This window comes from Diabrotica undecimpunctata, chromosome 7 (assembly GCF_040954645.1).
Source record: "Diabrotica undecimpunctata isolate CICGRU chromosome 7, icDiaUnde3, whole genome shotgun sequence".
NCBI classification, from domain to species: Eukaryota; Metazoa; Arthropoda; class Insecta; order Coleoptera; family Chrysomelidae; genus Diabrotica; species Diabrotica undecimpunctata.
In genome coordinates this window covers 113,736,656-113,758,165 of record NC_092809.1, presented here as the reverse complement: position 1 = coordinate 113,758,165, position 21,510 = coordinate 113,736,656, and positions in this window count along the sequence as shown.

Genomic DNA, 21,510 nt, shown 5'->3' with positions numbered 1-21,510 from the left:
AACCCATTCAAGCGAGATTGTACGCGGATGATCTTATAATATGCTTAAATCGAAACAATATACAGAGTATGGCCAAATTACTACAAGATCAACTCGATAAATTTATAGCATGGTCTAAAAAGAGTGGTTTTAAATTTGCTTTATCTAAAACTCTCTGCATCATATTCTCAAAGAGACCAAAACAGATAAAAAAATACCTACTTTAAAACTTGGGGGTCAGACACTTGAATATGTAAATACAATTAAATATCTAGATTAAATATTTGATCAAGCTCTAACCTGGAAGGACCACATCAAATATATATCAGATATATGTCAAAAAAGACTAAACCTCTTGAACTGTCTTTCTGGTACGAACTGGGGAGCGGGCGGTGGAACTCTACTCATATTATATAAAAATCTGATCCGCTCCAAGATCGATTATGGATACCACGCTTACTCGTCTTCTTCAACAACAACTCTAAAAGTTATAGACACCATTCAAAATAACGCTCATGAATAATAAATGGTGCATTTAGAACAACATCTATCTTAAGTCTTCAGGCCGAAATCGGTAAACTACCATTAGATTTAAGAAGACAGGAATTAATGCTCTCATATGCATCGAAGCGGTACTCTTTACAATATCACCAAACCATTCGCTGCTCAAATATCCAGCACGCAAAAACCCACATTCCCTTTTACGAAAGATGCAGATGAATCATAAATAAATTAAACCTTAAAGTCCCTGTAATCTATCCTAGCAAGATGCCAACTTCCCCTCCTTGGCTAATATCTGCCCCTTACATAAATTTGGATCTATTACCAGCAAATAAAAAAGAAAGCAATCGTCATCCAATTAATTCTAAATATTAATCCTTAATTTTTCAATTTTCTTCCTTCAAACAGTTATTCACAGATGGATCTAGAATAGAACTTTGTGTAGCATCTGCCTTTATAACAAAGGATGAAATAAAGAAATATAAACTAGCGAAGACTAACACTATTTTACCAGGAGAACTCTTTGCAATATATAAAGCCATATGTCACGTTAAAACTAACTTCTTAATAATTACTGACTCACTAAGTTCTCTAGAAATCATCTCAAAAATCTATTCTTCCCATCCTGTGGCCACACTCATTAGACAAGAATTGCACAACCTAAATCACAGAAACATTGCTTTCCTGTGGGTGCCATCTCATATTGGAATCACGGGAAACGATCTGGCGGATAAATATGCACGAGAAGCCTTAGAGGACAGAACTATTTAGTTCTATCCGAAAACTTTAGCAACAGATCTTAAGTCATATTTCCACAGCAAAATGGTTAACATATGGAATAGCAGATGGCACAAAAAACAGGCAAAATTACTTGAAATAAAACCAGTATTTCAACCATGGTCTAATAGTTTCATCAATCGTTTTTCTCAGGTTATCATCAAACGACTGCGGCTTGGTTATAGTCGCCTTACGCATGGACATCTGATGACAAGGGATCCCTAACCGGAATGTTATGCTTTCGAGACCCCGCTAACAGTAAAACACCTTCTAGTGGAGTGCCCATTACACAGTGAGGAAATATGTAAATTCGGAATCCCGGAGAATTTGAGAGAACTATTTTTAAAGTGCGGTGCCAAAGTGATTATCCAATATCTAAAAGCAATAAACTGTTTATACAAAATTTAATTGTTACGCTGTTCAATTATTGTTATTACTTTTTCTTTTTTCGCTAACAGCCTTACAGGCTGATTCGAGTTTGTAAATAAAAAAAAAGAAATATTGGCAATATCATTTTAAAGTCGCCTACTTTAAAATGTATAATGTATGTCTGAATTGTAAATATAAACGAGTCAGATAAAATTAAATTATTAGTAGAATTTTTCACCAAGTAACAAAAAAACAAAATTTGTTTAATTTACTACTGCTTGTATTTTGAGAACGGTTTCCGAAGTGGAAATTATAACGTAAATAAACTTACTTTAAGCTTTTTTCCTCGTTTAAACAGTTATCACCGATGGATCTAAGACAGAACATTGTATAGCATCTGCCTTTGTAACAAAGGATGCAATAAAAAAACATAAACTAATGGAGACTAATACTATCTTAACAGAACTCTTTGCAATATTAGCCATATGTCACAAAAAGTCTTGAAATTAACTTCCTAATAATTACAGACTCACTAAATTCTCTAGAGAAATCATCTCTAACATCTATTCTTCCCATTCTGTGGCTAAACTCATTAGACAAGAATTACACAATCTAAAGCACAGAAACATTGCTTTCTTATGGATGTATCTAGATGGTCCAAGTCTAAAAAAATAACAAATCAAAGTAGATCAACCAGATTGCATTATAATAAATTTATGGGAGGTGTTTATAAATTAAACTGATATGTTTACAAATACAGAACAAGAATTTGCGGAAAAAAGTAGTATATTTTTATTTTTATATAGATTATCCACACGATTATTGTAAATGCTTACGTGCTATATTGCTTTGCTAACAATATGTTACTGAAATGCGTAGGGTGTAGCATGTAAAAATTCCTTATAACCATCGAATATTCAATGTATAAAATTTATTTGGTACGCCACTGGGCTATGTATAAAATTGCTTTGAGTTTTTGTTTATATTCGATCATTTAAAAGAAATTTCACTGCATAGTAAAAATATGGTCATATTTTACGTTTTAATTCTGCGAATTTCAAACCCAAGCCATGTTAAGGTTCAATTTCGCCTGAAAAGCGTTGTTGAATAGAAGTCCGATTGGCTAGTTCCTTTGACTGATAGGAGGGGCAAAGAGGGTGAGAAGAAGCCGGTACAGAGACTGAAGCCAGATCAAATTAAGTTGGATTTGAAATTTTGACAGGAAAGGAGCTCGCCGTGTAATCTTCAGAAAGCCGGCAGATTTTGTTTGTGGAACAAAAATTTTGCTAAATTAATCTCCGATTTGTTATATGTGTTGTATTGTGTCCTAAATGGAAGATTTTTAAGCAGTATTACAGCGATATTAGGGGTCCACATGTTTTCGAGGAGTATTTGAAAAGACAATGGCGGCGTATGCCAAAAGGACACTAAGCTTGTAACGTCTAAACGGCTCAACCTACAACAACGTGCAAGTTATCGTCGGAAAGGAAAAGGGGTAACGAATACGTAAACACAAAAAACAAAGATGACGGCATCTTTTGTTTTTTGTGTTAACATATTTGTTACCCCCTCTCCTTTTCGATGATATCTCTTACGTCACGATCGGACGAGCCGTTTTACCCCCACCACAAAATGAGCCAAAAACGAGCAGAATGTACCTTAGCGATTTCTTATGGGATTTAACATGGGAAAATATCCAGAACATGTGCTGCGCTTTTACTCTTCGAAATGTGGTCCTACCGCCGCATGCTCAGAATTTCCTATATACATTATGTTACAAACAACACCGTGATCCAACGTATGAATTAAGATCTGGAAATTATGCGTATCGTGAAAATCAGAAAGATGACATATTTAGGGCATGTGATACGCAATGAAAAGTATCAACTAATTCAACTAATTTTACAAGGCAAGATAGAAGGCAAAAGATCTCAAGGGCGCAGAAGGACATCATGGTTGAAGAACATCAGACAGTGGACAGGAATGACTACCATACATCTATTTAGAGCCGCTGTCAACAAAGTTGCATGGACCAACGTGATTGCCAACATCCACAGAGAATAGACACCAAATGAAGAAGAAGGCAAAATGATCTGTTGTTTCATTAACAGTAATATAGAGCTTTTTTGGATTTAACGAATAGGAGCATCGTATTTGATTTTTAAATCTCTAACAGTTAGATTTTTTGAAGTTCTTCAGATAGAAGACCTCTTCTACCAATCTTTAGAGATTTAAATTCCAAACAAGTTCCAAAAAGCATTAAATATTTGCACTTATTTTCCTGTCAAAGCCTTTTGATAATTTTGTCAACAGTTACATAATGGTCCTATTTCTCTGTTTGGTACTTGTTTTTGTCTTTTATTTATATAACTATGGCCCAAGTTTCATATGGTTTTTCTTTTATTTCTCTCGCTAGATTTCCTTGGTGTCACTTTGAAACAAAGAACTTTTTTTGGTGTCGAAAGAGAATATCTTTCAGCTGAATCGTTTTGTGTTTCTGTGATTACGATTTACCTGTAAAAACAACTACGTTAACAATGTGCTCCAATTATAATATGAGCATGTAATTGTACGAGGATTTACACTTTATATGTACTACAAACGTTAATATTCACGTTATTAATATTAACAATTTTATTTAAAATGAAATAGATATTAAAAAATAAATTAATAACTTAAAGATATCGTTTGCAGATATTCCAAATCATCCAAGTGAATACACCAAAGTACTACAGTTCCTTCCTTAGCACTATTTAAAAAAATAATAATATCTATTTTGTAATACCTACTTAAGAATAAACCATCTGTACCGTACCAATGGCCTTAGTTGTCGAGGCACTTGGGCTAACTAAAAAAAATAGATTATTTTGGGATTTCTTCTGGTTTTCAAATTGTACCTTATTTTTAACATAAAAGGGATAAGCCACATTATGAATCACTCTCCTGATTATTGATAACTAATATACATTATAATCTGAATTAAAATCTGAGTTAAAATCATTTGTATAATCATCATAATAATGAGCATTTTGACGAGGTCTCGTACTGTTTGAAGGGACCATTTTTAAACTTACGTGGCAAATACCGTTCTTACAATTAAAATACATACTTGATTTTATTTTGAAATCAACAAGGGTTTTTCTAATATGTGGCTTTATCTGTAGAGCAATAGCGATAGTTTTTATAGGGTAAGTTAGTAGGTGCCTATTCTTATTAAAAATATGTATAATTCATTTTTTAAATAAATGTGGCTTGTTTTGTTATTTCTCTAATGTCTTAAATTATGGGTAAGTATACAACCTATATATAGAAAAATACAGAAAAACGGTGATAGAACAATTTGTAGAACGGAACTAGTTAAAAATGTTGTAACATCTGCTGATTTCTTGTTTTATTTATTTTTCACAAAATCAACAACGCATTGATAGTATCGATGTACAGCAACAAGTGTAGACTGAACGAAATATTAAATTTAATTACAGACTGCCTAAAGGTAAAGCACGATCCTTCCGAAACACGTATCCAAACAGCCATTGTACCACAAGAGCGGTATTATCTAAATCAAATTTTCCCATTCAAACAAAATATTTAATTTATCTTTATTCCAGGGTCTTATAATTACCGCAGAGCATGAGAGATATCGGTAACGTTAAGATAAATATCTCTATATCAGTCATACAGCGGGAGGTGGAAACTTAGTGGTCTTATGAGTGTGTCAGGACCGTTTTCGCAGAGGTTTTTTTTAAATAATTTCTTGTTATATTCTTTTATTGTAACCTAAATATGTCTAACAAAAATTAATATTATCCAATTAAAAAATCTATAACTAATCGTTAAATATATTTATTAATGACAAATAATAAAAAAGTATCCGATCATTGAGTGAAATTTTATTAGTATCATTGGCAGTTGTGTTTAACATCTATAATAAAGTGAGGATTTTCTGTTTATTCAATATGAACAGTGAGCATCAAAATGATACAGAAAAAATTATAAAATAAAAACTGAAAAACTGACAGGACATATGACTGAATTTTAATCATCAAGTATGCTAATTATTAAACATAAATAATAGTGGATAGTCGAGTTCAAACACTAATTCAATAACTATGAAGTCGTTGGATTACCACTAATTTACCGAAGAATGTACTTAATAATATCTCACTCAACTTTAATTACCTCAAATTCAAGTAAACCGTTCAAGTAAACTGTGTATGACAATACATTCAATGATAGGTACATGAACTACCTTAGTAATAGGTCTCACATACCAAAATTATACCATAAAGAATTCGAATATACTGCTAAACTAAATATTCCAAAAGTTTTTCCAGTAAACTCTGACAACTTTTTTTTTTTTTGGACTGAGGTGGAAAGGTTCTAAACCGACTAGGGAAGATGTCCCTAGTACTGTTGGATTCGATCCGGAAAGGAGCACATGCTAGGACATAGCATCCAAAATATGGATTATATGCGCCACATGTACCCCTGACCAGTCGCCTACCAACTAAAAACCACCCCTTCTTCGGACAAGGCACCCCCGGACGAGTTCAATCGGTGAACGAAACATTGAGATGCCTTGTGCAGTCTGAAAATTTGGGAGAAAATTGTAAAAAGGTTCTTACCTAAAAACGATAAGAACCACATAAAATGATATGCAGAGACGGTATTGTGGGGAAACAAAATATGGGTTCATAAAAAGTTCAGGTGTGTTCAGCCTGACAAGGAAGGAATGTGAATTAAAAGAGGCATGAGGTCGTGAAAACTACGTACGTAATATAATTACAGATCTGGCTGTAAAGGTGCCGTCTATTCCGTCGTGCAGCCGAGCTGTAAAGAACTCATGACAGCGTATTATGTAATTTGTTACCTCAACCACCCTGTTCCTGTCTCGCTCTTTCTAGCGTCTCCTTTTTCTTTATAATTTGCGTAATTATGTCGACAGTAACATCGTAGGATTCTTTGTTTTGCGTCGCTTTCTGTATCAGATTGTTGGGCGTTATCGCTCCTAGCCTTGATATTAGATTATTTCGTTCTCTTTGGAAAGTAGTGCAAGCAAAAATGCACTGCGTCGTCTATGACACCACAATCTATACACAAATCATTTGTTGTCTTCTTTATTCTATACGTGTACGACCTAAATGAGCCATGGCCGGTGAGAAATTGTGTAAAAAAATAATTTAACCTTCTGAACCTACATTTAGCCCAAGTTACCACATCAGGGATTAACATTTTGGTCCATTGTGCCTTCTCCGTTTGTGCCTCCCATTCATTCTGCCATATTTGGAGCATATGTGATCTTACTTCGGATTTTATTTCCGGTAAATGACCGTTTTCTCTGTTATATAAAGTGTCTCTTTTTTTAGCTAGGAGGTGAATGGGGAGCGTACCTGTTATGACCTGTAGGGCAATCGTAGAAGTAGTCCGGTATGCGCTTGCTACCTTTACTAGAGGCTTCCTTTGTGCCTTTGCAAGCAGTTCGTGCAACTCTGCAACTCAAGCAGCAACTCTGACAACTGGCCTCCATGAACTATTGGAGAACCTAACATACATATATCATTAACCTTAAATATTAAGGATCAAACAAATCCAGCAATAACACTAGAAATCCTAAGATTTCCTGCTTGGCGAAACTAAATCTAATATCGACTTCCTGTTTAGTACCAGCAGTACAAAGACTGGTTAAAATATTTACAGACGCATTAAAAACCAAACAGCAGCTATTATTACATCAGACGACTCCTTAAAATTTTAACTTCTTATTAATTCTACCATATACTTATCAGAATTTTTGCATTGTTTAAATCCCTACATTAACACCAAAAACATCTTCTATAGTTTCATTCTTTTCTACTGCGTTATTACAATTAAAGCCATGCAAAATCTCTTCTCTGTAGCATGAGTTGTTTCCTTTAAATATCAAATATATAAAATTTATTTAATATACCCCTGGCTGGTACGTAACAGCGATCTGAAGTTGTTTAGTTAAACGCCCGTGGCTGATACGTCATAGCAACCTGAAGTTTTTTTACCCAAGTGTATTTGATGAATAATCTGAAAAAGGTATCGATTTCGACCTGCTCTAATTGTGTTTTAATTTAAATAAAAAGTTCATACACAAAGAGAAATCCCGATTGGCTGCGAGTAAAAACCTGGTATGACGAGACACGAGTTTGACACAGGGTGTGTTGCGGTAGAGGTAGAAACATTGTTCTCGTAGAAAGTTTTACAAATTACCAAATTTTTAGCCTAATTCCATGAGTTTTGGTTAGAAGAGATTTGAGCTCGAACTACTATGTAACAGTCTTCGCATAGTGAGTTATTCACCGTTTTGTTGGAATCTGTTTTATTTTTTAAGAATTTTGATAACAACGTCCTAAAGGCTAAGTAAGCCGTTTTAAGTACAAAATAGGCAGCCAAGTTTAAAGAATACATATAGTTATCATCAACAATAACCTGCAGTCCAGTTTTGGTATGTAATAACTATTTATGTAAAATAAAAAAAAATGTAATTTTTTTTCTTTAAAGTAGGAGTTTAAAAAATTTATTCTATTAAAAAGATTCCTTATCTCTTAAAATTTTTTAGGAGAAAGCCTTTCTTTCTAAGCTGCAAAATGATTTTTTTAAACGGCGTTTCAATTTTAAATAGCTTAGGAATCTTCTTGTTTAGTTGTTTAGTGTTGTCTAGGACATTTTTCTAAGTATTTGTTTGGTTTCTTTTTCGTAGCTAGTTCTTCCAGTCCACCCCAAACAAAGAAATCCTTATTAACGACCTAGTTCTCCAATCAAAACATGAGTAGCCGTTCACAAACATTTCAACTTATTTGCTTACCCATCTCAGTGAATGTTCAATTCCCCCTTTTAGCCCCCTATAAGCAAATTATAAATTGTTACAAAGCTAACTATAGAAAATTATTAAATTGGAACTTCAGAATGCCCAAGAAAACCTCAGAACAGTAAACTTCATGTAGATATCTTCTTTATTGGTATCGAAGGCAATAAATTAGCAGATGGAAGTACTCGCGATGCTATCGGTAACGATGAATCAGAGCTCGAATGTCGGAGTATGGCAGGTGATTTAAAAGCAATGTTGAAAAATAAAGGGTTAAGAGCATGAAACCGGGAGCGGCAAAATTCGGTTGCGAAACTAAAACAGATTAAAAGTAGCACTGGTTACTTAGAAGAAGATCTGAACTATTACTAGAAAATAAAATATTAGTGTATAAAGTAATTATTGAAATATTAAAAGTCAATATTGAAATCCTACAGAGGTTCCAATCGAAGCTCCTTAGGCAGATTGTTAATGCACCATACTACGTCCCTAATGAAGTCATACATCGTGATCTCTCAGTAAGTGTTGGGCGCGAAAAAACAAAAAAGTGTAGTGATAGCCATTTAAAGCGATTTGAGCTTTACCCAAATTCTAGTGCGGTAAACCTACTGGACACTAGCTAGCAGGGAAGTGTGAAGACTTAAGAGACACAAACCCTTGGACTTGGCAGATAGATTTCATAGGTAAATTGTTCAGAATATAAGAATTTTTTTTTAAATATTAATTTTATTTAAATTTAATAAGGAAAGTACCAGCACTGGCAGATATTCTTCGCTAATGTTAATTTCTCTGTTTGAATTATCAAATTTGATTATTGTCCAAACAGGACAGATTGCAAATCTTTACTTGGAAAATAAAAAAATATCGATCGACAAATTAAGGGCATTTGCATTTATATTTAAATTATATTATACATTAATTTAATACACAAAGAAAGAAATTGATAAATAGTTTTGCACATAATCAGATTCATCCCATCATCGTCGATTGGACTACTCCACACGCTAGAGATAAAATATACATATTATTGCTAACAAACAATAATTAACATTGACACTTTATACATATTATTAATCATTTTATATGATCGCCATACAAACTATCCATTGAAATAAAGTATTGAAAAATTATGAGCTTATTTCAAGGTACCGTCTGGTTTTTGTTTGTTTATGATTTTATGAGAAAAGTAATTTTAAAAAGGCAAATACTTCAGTGTCAATGGTTATAAAACAAAAACTCAAGGAGATGTTGAGGTTGGTTGAGATTGGAATCAAGATTTTTATCGGATTTAATTTAAAGACCGATAAGTACCTATGTAAACACAACAAAAAAACATTTAATTGGTGATGGTCAAGCGTTGACAACGAGTTGTTGTAATTTATGAACGCATGAGAGATGTATCGTATAATCTGAGACTGAGACGTTTATTGTTTAATAAAATACAAATTATGTACTTAAAAATACTATTTTTTTTTACTTTTAATAACCTACTAAGATAATTTGTTGTTGCACTTGTCTATTTGATATACTATTCGTTCTTATAGCATTTCAATCTGTCCTCTTTTTATGTAAATCGCTTCTGTGGTGAATCGAATATTATGGGCCTTAAAATAAGAATCCCTTGACTAGGGTACCCTAATAGAAAAGCCGGGTCTTCTAAGATTGTGATTGAAGTGGTAGACCTGCAACCTATCATTTTAAGAAAATGTAGCCACTGAAAATACGAATTATTTTAAAAGGAAAAAAAGTTAAGATTTGATAGTTTACGAATTATTTTAAATTAAAAACATAAATTGCATCAGAAATATTCTCAAATATTAATTAACTAATTATTAATTATTAATTAATTAATTAACCAGCATTATATTATCTCTATCTATCTATACAAGGATTTTTACAGCTGTCGCCGCCTTCCTTCTTTCAGCCAACGTCTCCAGTCCTTTTTGTTCTGCCATTCTCCATCTCTAAGGTCTCGTCTTTCCATGGCCTCGTCCACTTCATCCCTTCATGATTTTCGGGGTCTACCTTTTTTCCTCCTTCCTATTATATTATCTTGTGACCATAAACTGAGCAGAAACGCAGAGCTAATGAAGAAAGTAATGGATAAATACATTTTTTTATCAGCAACATGAAACAATAAGAAAATATGAGAGGAATTTTTATAAAATATCTATATTAGTCAACAAAATATTAGGGCAAGATTTGTTTATTAAAATTTTGCTCAATATTTGCCTTTAATTTTTTCAAAGATTTTTTGCCTTAAATTTTTTTTGTCAGGCCGTGGAGTTTAGGGGTCTACATTGTAAAAATGACATGCACCCTATCCTCCATGCTATGGCATGCTGGACGAGCCATACAGCCTGTAGTCGACACCCCGAGATATGAGCGGGAATACAAAGCGTATTAATACTCATACGCTTATGAAACGCACCTGGCGGATCATAGGGGCCTTCACATTTTGCTCTTTTTCAATGTGTCTTGAGTGAAATGTCTTTAATCTTTCCTATCGGCCTCTCTTGGCTAACTCTTGTTTTTTCCGACCCTGAGTGGCTATTAGGGTAATCCGAGGGCGGACGGGTCACTATAATTCTGTCTACTACACTCTACTACTCTTCTCTTGACTAAGGGAGTAAACCCTAACAGAAAATCCTGGTCCTCCTGGTAGGGGGTTGGGACGTAGGGCCTGCTCCTCTACACCCGTGAAAAAACTTACTGCAAAAAATTCTAAAATCCAGCCTCGGAATACGGACGGGAAAAAACGAAGACGAACTAGCAAACGAACAAGGACTTTGAATATAAATACATGGAATATCCAAGGGTGGAGAACCAAGTCAGACGAAGTCATGGCAGAAGTAAAGAAAATAAAATCAGATATCACGGTTCTTACCGAAACAAAGAAAAAAGGCCAAGGTAGTGAAGACATAGGAGGTTTTATAAATATTTATAGTGGAGTAGAGAAGGACAAAAGAGCACAAGCAGGAGTATCAATATTGATAAAAAAAGACTTAAAAGGAAACCTAAAAAGCTGGGAGCAGATCAATGAGAGAATTATTAGAGTATCTATTACGTGGAAAGGGCACGACCTCGAGATTATTGGAATATATGCTCCGTCAGAAAATGCATCAAAAGCAGCTAAACAAATATTCTACGAAACCTTATCGGAACTCATTGAAAATATAAATAGCCGCAAAGAAATTGTGTTGTTGGGAGATTTTAACGCTTGGACAGGAACAAAAACAAATGACAAAGTCGTAGGAAAATATGGTGACGCTAAAACAAATGAAAATGGGGAACACTTAATCGAATTCTGTAAACAGCACTTTGTAAAAATCCCAAACATATTCTACCAACATAAAAACATACATAAGTACACCTGGGTTCAACCAACGAGAAACACAAAGTCAATTATAGATTATGTCATCACAAAACAAGAAACACACATACAAGTTAAAGACATAAGAGTATTAAGAGGACCGGAGTGCGGAACTGACCACTATATGGTAAGATCAAAATGTTACCTACAGTATCGACCTCGGCTACTACATCAAAATGACAACCAACTAGCTCAATCAAAACCCCTGGAATCGAATCTACCTAAATACAATATTGATGCACTGCAAAACGACTCGACATCATTCTTATATAAGCTGCGACTTAGCCAAAAATTGGCAAACCTGATCTACTCCTCAGCCCAGAATACTTATAAAGAGATAATCAATAAAATTAATGAAGCAGCTTACGAAGCGCTCGGCACAATCCAAAAGAACAAAAAGAATACTTCATTGTGGTGGACAAATGACATCGCCAATGCAGTACACAACAAGAAACAAGCATATCAAAAGTGGCTACAAACAAATGATCCAGATGATAGACGAACAAACAGAGAAGTAAAAAATTTAGTAACTAAAGCAAATATTTCCTGGGAAAGTAAATGCGAAGAACTCAACAAATATATAGGGTCAACAAGATCAAGGGAAGCATGGAAAACGGTAAAAAATCTGAGAACAAACAGAAAAGAAACGAGTAGAATAGATTTAATAGAAGAAAGATCTTGGATCGAACACTACTCACAACTTTTGACTGAAACAAGACCTCAATTCACAAACATCAGTTCAACAACATATGAACTGGAATTCAGTGAAGACGATGAAATAACAGTACAGGAAGTCGAGAATGCAATACAAACTCTAAAAAATCGGAAGTCATGCGGACCACAAGGTATACCAAATGAATTATTAAAACATAGCCCACAAGTATTACGAAAATTACTGGCGTATGTCTTCACCTTATTCTATAATGGACACGACTTACCACCGGAGTGGACAAAAGCACATATTAACAACATCTACAAAAAAGGAGATAGAAAGAATTGTTCAAACTACAGGGGGCTAAGTGTCATAAATTTACTCTCAAGACTGTATGGAAAAATAATAAAAAACAAAATTGAAAAAGAGATGACAGATGTTGAAGAACAGAATGGCTTTCGTGCAGGCAGATCCTGTATGGACAGTATATTCTCTCTAAAGCAAGTTATCGAGAAAAGATTAGCCCACAACCTTTCAACTCATATAGTCTTTATAGATCTGACAAAGGCATACGATATTGTACCACTTTCAATGCTTTGGGTAGCAATGGAAAAACAAGGAATAAGCAAAAAAAATATACAAGCAGTACAACAACTCTACAATAATATGACGGCAAACATTAAAACTGGAAATAGATTAACTAGAGAAATTCCTATTAGTAAGGGCCTAAAGCAAGGCTGCTGCATAGCACCTACACTCTTCAAAATATATCTAAATGAGGCACTCTCAGTGTGGAGAAGAAAGTGCTGCAATATGGGCATCCCAATCGGAGATGATAGATTGTACACGATACACTTCGCTGACGACCAAGCTATTCTAGCTGAAGACGAGAGTGATGTAGGCTACATGCTTAGAAAACTGGAAGATGAGTATACCAAATGGGGCCTCACAATTAATATACAAAAAACTGAGTACTTAGTTGTAGGAGAAAAACCAGAAAGCCTACAAATCGAAATGGGAACTATAAAACCAACAGACAATTTCAAATACTTGGGAGTCCAAATAACATCAAAAGCAGGAAGTAGCGAAGAAATACACTCCAGGATAGGCCAAGCAAGATCAGCCACCAGACAGCTACACGGACTATTATGCAATAAAAAAATAACAAAAGAAAATAAAAGAAGAATCTATAAAACAATAATATAAAGTATTGGGCTGTACGGCGCCGAACTCTGGGAAATAAACCAAAGAAACAAATCAAAAATTAAGGCCATGGAAATGAACTACTGGAGACGATGTTGCCAGCTCACTAGACTTGATAGGGTGAGAAACGAAGATATTCGGAGAGAAATGGAAATCGATCTAGACATAATAGACACAATCGAAGCCAAAAGACTTAACTGGTATGGACACCTTCAGAGAATGCCTGAAAATAGATGGCCAAAAAAAATAGAAGAATGGACTCCGCCAACTAGAAGAAAACGAGGTAGACCAAGACGATCCTGGAGAGACGATGTCGACGATGCAATGACCGCCAGAGATTTAACAACTGAAGATTGCTTCGACAGAAAACGCTGGAAATTAGGATGCGAGAAGCGGCGCCAGCTGTAGAAGTATATATATATATATATATATATATATATATATATATATATATATATATATATATATATATAGATATATATATATATATATATATATATATATATATATATATATATTTTCAAAGAACAAAATATTAGGAAATATTTTATATCAGAAATAATAACTACATTGCCTTGGGAAAGACATTTTTCCAAAAAAAGAGCAAGTTAATATTTTTTTCAATAAATTAAATATATATTGACGCATACCTATTTCCTATAGTATTTAGTACACATCCATAATTATATAAGTTTCTATGTTTATTATGAATACCTGAAAAATTATTTTTTCTAACTCAGTTTTTGTCCCAAGTTACAACACCATCCCTAGGGACATATAGGCATGTACTATAGAACGAGAAAGTAAAAACACAATAAATCAACAACATTAAAAAGAAAATATCTTTATCATAAAATTTGTTATAAGAAGCTCAAAGCAAACCTTACCTAACCTATAACCACATTATAGTTTGAAAAGTCCACCGTAAAAAGCATAAAGTTTGTTTAGCTAGAAGTGGACCCAACAGAGACTGGATAATATTAAGAGATAGTATTTTTGAATATATCATTCATAAAAAGTCCATATATTTATCCAGAATTATAAACAAATTTATTTTCTGAAAAACTGGTTACCTTCTTAATATAGCACCATATAATTTTAGAATTTTCACAACATAAAAATGTTCTTTTTTTACCGACAACGTGAACTAATGCATATCCGGCTTTTCGTATGTTTTCTATTTCAATGTCTTCTTGACTCTTGACTATGTTGTCTGACTCTGTAACCCCAAAATCAACGTATTCAAGTGAACTGCTGCTTAAAGACAGTGCTTTATCTCTCCCTGAATCGTTTGAGCCTTCTTTCTCGAACACTTTACGTTTTTTTTTTACTGTCTTTGCTTTTGATTTTTATCTTCTTCGCTGCTTCTTTGTTTTCTACTTTTTTGCTCTGGAAATGTTCTCTTTCTTACCGACAACGCGAAATAATGCATATTTAGCTTTTCGTATATTTTCTATTTCAATGTCTTCTTCTTCTATATTGACTGACTCTGTAACCTCAAAATCAACATATTCAAGTGAACTGCAGCTTAAAGACAGTGCTTCATCTTTCCCTGAATCGTTTAAGCCTTCTTTCTCGAACACTTTACATTTTATTTTTTTTTTACTGTCTTTGCTTTGATTTTTATCTTCTTCGCTGCTTCATTGTTTTCTATTTCTTCTTAGTCTGGAGTGTCAGTCACCGGTCAGGTTTAGGTCCGCCACGCATTAGGTACCTCTATTTCTCAAGCTCTCAGACATCGCAGTATCTGCTCTAGACTAACAAAATTTGTCACAGCAGTAGATTCAGTAGTTGAGCAACTAGGAATGCTGGGATCTGCAGTTGGTTCGGGAAGATCAGTTACAGAGGAGCTTAAGAAATCGCAATCTTGGAAAATGTTTTCGTTAAATGAAAATAGTCCACTAACCCTGAATTCCGCCAAGATATTCTGAGGTGTATGTGCCAACGGATAAGCAATTTCTACACATTCGCAGACGTCATAAATAATTACTTGTCTGGGACAATTGTTTAATAACTAGTCACTACAAGCGGAATTATAATATGTTTTAAGTGTACCAAAAACTCCCCCATCCAATGGTTGGAGTTTGTGACTCATATGAGGCGGGAATGCCAAAAGAACTAATCCGGATTTCTTGGCCAAATTTAAAACATCTACTGTAATATGACGTTTATGGTTATTGAGTTGTAACAATAGTTTTTGATCCACTGTGGGTCTGGTATGGTAAATGAAATGCTTGAAGAATTCTAAAAAATTTTCTGAGTTGGACTATTCAGACGGGTTAGCAAAACCAACGCTTCCTGGAAGTGCTCCCTTCAGCATGTGTTCTTTAAAAAACGCTCTTGGGAACACAAAAACGGGAGGAATAGAATTACCTATTCCGTTTACGCCTGCGATCATTATGTTGATGCCTCTTTTCCTTGGAACCATTATTTCCTACTTGTTTCATTTATTTTATGGCTATGTTCGGATTATGTGCAGTTGACATTGCAGTTTTGTCTATGTTATACACCCTCTCTAGAGGAAAATGTTCTCTTTCTATCAAACCTTTGAGTTTGGCAAAAAAGATGAAAACATTGTATCTATTGAAACAAGTAGAACGGGATAAACTTAGTGCCTATCGTTTGCGCAGAGAAACAGCATCCTTGTGACGATTCATAAATTCATAACACCAATTTTTCCTGTCAAACTGTTTCAATCCAGGCTTGAGGAACTTTATTTCTGTTTACGTCAGCAAAATCATTAGCTAAAATACAAATTTTATTTCTTGTAAGCCCATAGTGTATTTGTGAAGCTTGCTGAAGGTATTTTTTCAGTGTATCTTTTTCTTCAGGGGTATATACATGATTGATATCACAACTAGTTTTATATTGGAAAACTTCGTTATTGCTTGTCTTGTGTATTTCAGATGCCTTAATAATCTGGATTTCGAAACTTTACACTCCACAGTAGCATGCCGGATTGACCAAATATTTTCCAAAACCAAAGCGGCTGCTCTTTTAATATAAGTAACCTTGACTTAAACTCGCTTTACTTCTTCTTTAAATTCCTTAAGCTTTAGTAACGTACCTTGGGACAGTCCAAAGGTATGGTCCATAACAATATTCAAAGGTACAGGATATGGTACGTTAACCAAAACAATTCTATTTATAATTAATTTAGAGGTTCAGTTTTTATTAATTTTAATTTTATACATTCATTCACATATATATGTATCACATATACATCCAAAAAATATTCAATACTACTTACTTTATTTTTCTGATCACATAAGGTACTGGCGCCAAATAAGGGAATAAATTAATAAAGTTGTTTAAATGTGTACCAATTGTGTTTTCTTTGCAAAGCGATAGCAAATTATTACTCTTTCAGAAAATGATGATGTTTTTTTACTATATTGCTTGTTAATACTGTACTATGATGTTAAATAAAGAAGTAGGCCAATTAAGAAAGACTGGCCTTATTAAAATTTGGTTGGCACAAGAAACAATTTATTTACACAATCATTTAAAATATTTTATCTTTCCAGGTATGTCCATCAGGAAAAGGACACAGTGGTACAAAGGGAAAGGTCATTGAAGCTGTGATGAATGCCGTACGATATTGCATGGTTGTTCTTAAGGCAGTACTTACATTTAATATTCTTCGGCGTACGTTACGTAACCATCTAGTGCAGTAGCTAGTGGAAGTTCACAAAAACGACTTGGGCGGACTCCATCATCCAGCCTTAAGCGTCCACTGCTGAACATAGGCCTCTTCCTTATGTTTCCAACCCCGTCTATCTTGTGCCGCTCTTATCCAGTTTTTATTGAGTCTTCTTCAGTCCATCTTGTAGGTGGTCGACCGACGCTTCTCTTATCTTCCCTTGGCCTCCATTCCAATAACCTTTTTGTCCATCGCCCATCTGTCATTCTGGCTATGTGTCCTGCCCATCTCCATTTTAGTCTGGCTATCTTCTCAAAGATGTCAGTCACTCCGGTTCTTCTCCTGATGTCTTCGTTGGTTACTCTGTCTCGCAGAGTTATTTCTAACATGGACCGCTCCATTCTCCTCTGCGTTACTCTCAGTTTGGTAGCTGCTGCTTTTGTTAAGGTAAGTGTTTCTGCTCCGTACGTCAAGACTGGGAGGACGCACTGATCAAATACCTTTTTCTTTGGGCATGGGGGCAGCTCACTTTTACTGGGCGGACTCCAGTACTCACAAAACCTTAGGAAGATGAATTGGTTAGGCTTAAAGGAAGATTGTGTGATGTGAGTATGCCATTAACCACCAAAATATTACGAAAAAACGTGTATGCTCTTGGAAAAGTGGCAGGAATAAGCGATTCATTCTCGGTTAGAAAAAGATGAAAAAAATGGATGAAATTGTTTTTCTGAAGACGTTCTGACATTGCAAAGCGTTGAGCTGAAAAACTCAACTTAGTCAGAGCCCAAAAATTGAATCGTACAGTGAATAGTGACGAGTGAAATCCGCATTGATATTGACCAACAATATCCTTTGTAAAATGTTTAAGTCTGTTAAACAATACATTGCTGAAGATTTTATACGCAGATGCTAACAGATTAATGCCTCTATGGTTCTTACACTCCCGTTGATCACCCTTTTTATGCAAGGGACATACTATTTCTTTAAGCCACTCTTCTGGTACTAATTCATTCTGCCTTCATTAAGTCTGAAAGGATAGCCATCTGAATTATTTTACTTACTAAACTTATTTTTATTATAGATAATGTTTTAATCTTGCAATAAATCTATATACTGATATATTTTCTGATAAATAGAATGTTTACTTGACAAGTTTTAATGTTTTCTTTATAAAGATTTAAAATTAGAATGTATTGAAAATTATCTCAGCTCTATTAAGCGCCAATTTGTACCGATCGTACCACCTTTACAGTAAAAAATAACAGTACAAATAACAAATGGGGTATCAAAATTCATCCATTCAATTAAATCTCACAATAAATGTTTTGAAGGAACCCAGCGCCCGTATCCACACATAAAAATATTATTTATTAATCAAGTTAAGGTACCACCGTTAGTAGATTATCTTCGGAGTGATCAATTTAAAAGGTACTGTAAACTTCAGGGCCGTCCCTTACGGAATTACTTTACAGTTAATACGTTATTTAATCTCCTTTAGAGTATCAGGTGAAATTATAAACTTTTCAAATTAAACCCACGAGTAATATAAAGATTTTATAAATTCTCGCCTTTCTTAAGTTGTATATTTTTCTTAAATATCATTTAATAAAACCTAAATATAAAATTATAAAATATATATATATATATATATATATATATATATATATATATATATATATTAGTTTTGATTTTCTTGAACCGTACTATATTTAATGTAAAATTAGTATTTCTTGGGTTTAGGTTCAATAAGATATATATTACATGTGGAACTAGATTTTGTTTTCCATAGCAATAAATGTTTCGGCAGGAAACCCTTGCCTTTGTCAAGTATCAAAACGTAAAACGGGACACAGACATTAATGAACCTAAACCCAAGAAATACTAATTTTATATTATATATATATATATATATATATATATATATATATATATATATATATATATATATATATATATATATATATATTAATTAATTAAAGGGATTATTTCGACCAAAAAATAATTTATAAATACGTTGGAATTATCGGGTAAAGTGGTATCTAATAAAAATCTTTCTTTTTTCTAAGATACTCAATATTTCGCTATTTATTTGATAGCTTCCTCAGGAGTAAACTGAAACAATTTGAACATTAGAAAAAATGACGTACAATTTTGTACGTCAGCGAGTTAAACCGCGAATGCTTTCTAGATCCTATTTCTTGGGTGTATCAGTCCCTTTTATTTATGTTGTCTTCTTGACGATATCTCTCCATTTTTTCCTGTCTTCAGTTTTTCCTCTTCATTCTCTGACCCCTACACTTTGGAAGTCTTCTTCAACTTCTTGCAGCCACTTTGATCTAGGTCTTCCACTTCTCTTCCTTCTAGATTCCATTCTATCATTGCATATGTCACTGCTTCATCTCCTGCTCGCCAAGTGTGACCATCTAACTCTTTATTGCTTTATTTTAGTCACGATGTCTTTCTTAAGTCTTTCCTTAATCTCCATTTGTTGTTGTTTATGCTTCTATATTCATTGTGCTTTGTTCTGGTTGGTCCCGGTATGATTTTCATAATCTTTATTTCCACTATTCTTTAGTCTTCTTCATCTTTTTTGACCATCGTCATTGTTTCTTCTGCACTTAATAATATTGGACTAATTATGTTGTTATAAATGTTCATCTTAGTTGCCTTAGTCACTGTTTTGTTTTTAAGTAATTTTTTGTTCGCAAAATAAGCTTTATTCGCTGCTAATATTTTTTCTTTTATTTCGGATTTTCTTTCTCCAGTTTTGCTTATTGTAACTCCTAGGTATTTGAAGTATTCTACTTCTTCAAACTCAGAACTTCCTATTTTGTATTTTTGCTTTCATTGGCTTTTTCCCCAATCTTAATATTTATGTCTTTTCTTAATTTCATCTTAGTCTCCTTACCGGCCATTTCTCTTTTATTTCTTTTAGCATTTCTTTCATTATTTTCCTGTTCTTTGTGATAATAGCAATATCGTCTATATATGCGATTAATTGACCACAACCTTTTGTTTTTAGATTACCTTTATTTTTATTGTTCTGAAGCTATTTTCTTGTGGCATGTTAGATTAATTACTATTTAAATGGGAATAAGCCACAATTAAAGGTTAAAGTACGTTTAGTGACGTGTCAATTTCCACTTCGGAAATCCTTCTCAGAATACAAACATTAGTAAATTAAATACATTTTGTTTTTTTGTTACTTGGTGAAAAATTCTTCTATAATTTAATTTTATCTGACTCATTTATATTGACAATTCAGACATACATTATACATTTTAAAGTAGACGACTTTAAAACGATATTGCCAATATTGTTGAGTTACGTTCCTTGGACGACTTTACTTGTAAGATAGTTAATTCGATTACACGAAATCAACTTTAATTGAGAATATCCGTCAGAAAAAATCATAGCATGTAATTCGTCTTTAAAAAGACAAACACATGCCATGATGACAGTAAAAATCTCCTGTTAGTGATTCCATAGTAAATTATGAGAGAAAAACCAGGAAAAAAAACCTCATAATACTATCCCGTCATGGTAAGTATTTGGTCGTGCATTTAGTTTACTTTCAATAAACACCAAATGCCCCTGAAGATGGTCTAGGAAGCGAAAGTACTTGGGCAAGATTTAATTAATAAACTGTGCTCGATATTTTCCTTTCATTTGATCAAAGTTCATTTATTCGAGCATTCAACCTTATATTAAATTATCTTATTTAGATAAGATGTTCAAAATGACCTCTCAAAACATATGTGCATGCTTGAAGACGGTTATTGAAAGAGTTGCTTACATTGAGAAGCATTTGTAAAGAAACAATTTGAAATGCAATTCGGATTTTATCTTCCATATCATCTCTTATATACGTTGTTGTTGGAGGTGTTTATACACTTTATTCTTAACATAACCTCAAAGAAATGAGTCAATTTTATTAAAATCTGGTAACCTGAGTGGCCATCTTGCCGGTACATCCTTTTCGATCCAGCTTCTACCAAACTGATCATTATGTTCACCACGTTCTAATTCGTTATGTTGCACCGAAGTACCATCATGTAGAAACCACATCTGTTTACGTATGTTAAGTGAAAACTATTCTAATAATATCGGTAAGTGATTCACAATAATATGTAAGTACATCATACCATTTAAGTTATCTTCAAGAAAATACGCTCCTGCTA